The sequence below is a fragment of the Phalaenopsis equestris genome, unplaced genomic scaffold, assembly GCF_001263595.1.
Source record: "Phalaenopsis equestris unplaced genomic scaffold, ASM126359v1 Scaffold000402, whole genome shotgun sequence".
In the NCBI taxonomy this organism is placed as follows: Eukaryota; Viridiplantae; Streptophyta; class Magnoliopsida; order Asparagales; family Orchidaceae; genus Phalaenopsis; species Phalaenopsis equestris.
In genome coordinates, this window is record NW_018164844.1 from 724,990 (window position 1) to 725,704 (window position 715).

Below are 715 nucleotides of genomic sequence, written 5' to 3' on the forward strand. Positions count from 1 at the left end.
AATAATAATAATAATAATAATAATAATAATAATAATAATAATAATAATAATAATAATAATAAGTTCCAGACAACATAAATCATTCCTTAAATTATATAATTCAATGCTGTTTTTTTAAATTATTTTACTTAGGTCCTTCTTCCATACAAAAATTTATAAAAGATTCAAATGATTACTATGAAATGATATTTTAAATATATTTTATTAATATTTATTATTTATTATTGAATTATATATTATGCCACAAAGATAAACTTCAATTATTAATAATTACTGAAAATGGTAAAATAATGTATTAAGAGTTCTCATATAATATATAGCTTGAAGCAATTAATTATCAAAAAAGTATTGTTGAAAATATTTTACAAACATTTTCTTACTAAAACAATGAATATTCATTTTAATAAGGGCTTATTTGGAATTTTTTTTTATTTTTAGTTTAATTTTTTTATTTGAAAATAATTTTTATCTAGTGTGTCTTCTGCATATATTTTATTTTTATTTTCAAAAAGAAATTAATTTGTTTTAAAAATAATTAAAATATTTAAAAATTATTCTGCGCAGTTTTTAAAACAACTAAACTTGTTATAATATATAATATGTTTCTTACGTAAAAATACGAACAAAATTAAAAAAAAAAATCAAAAGTGATCCCACACGGCTCCTACATAATTAAATGGAAACAAATTAATTGAACGAGAAAACAACATTATAT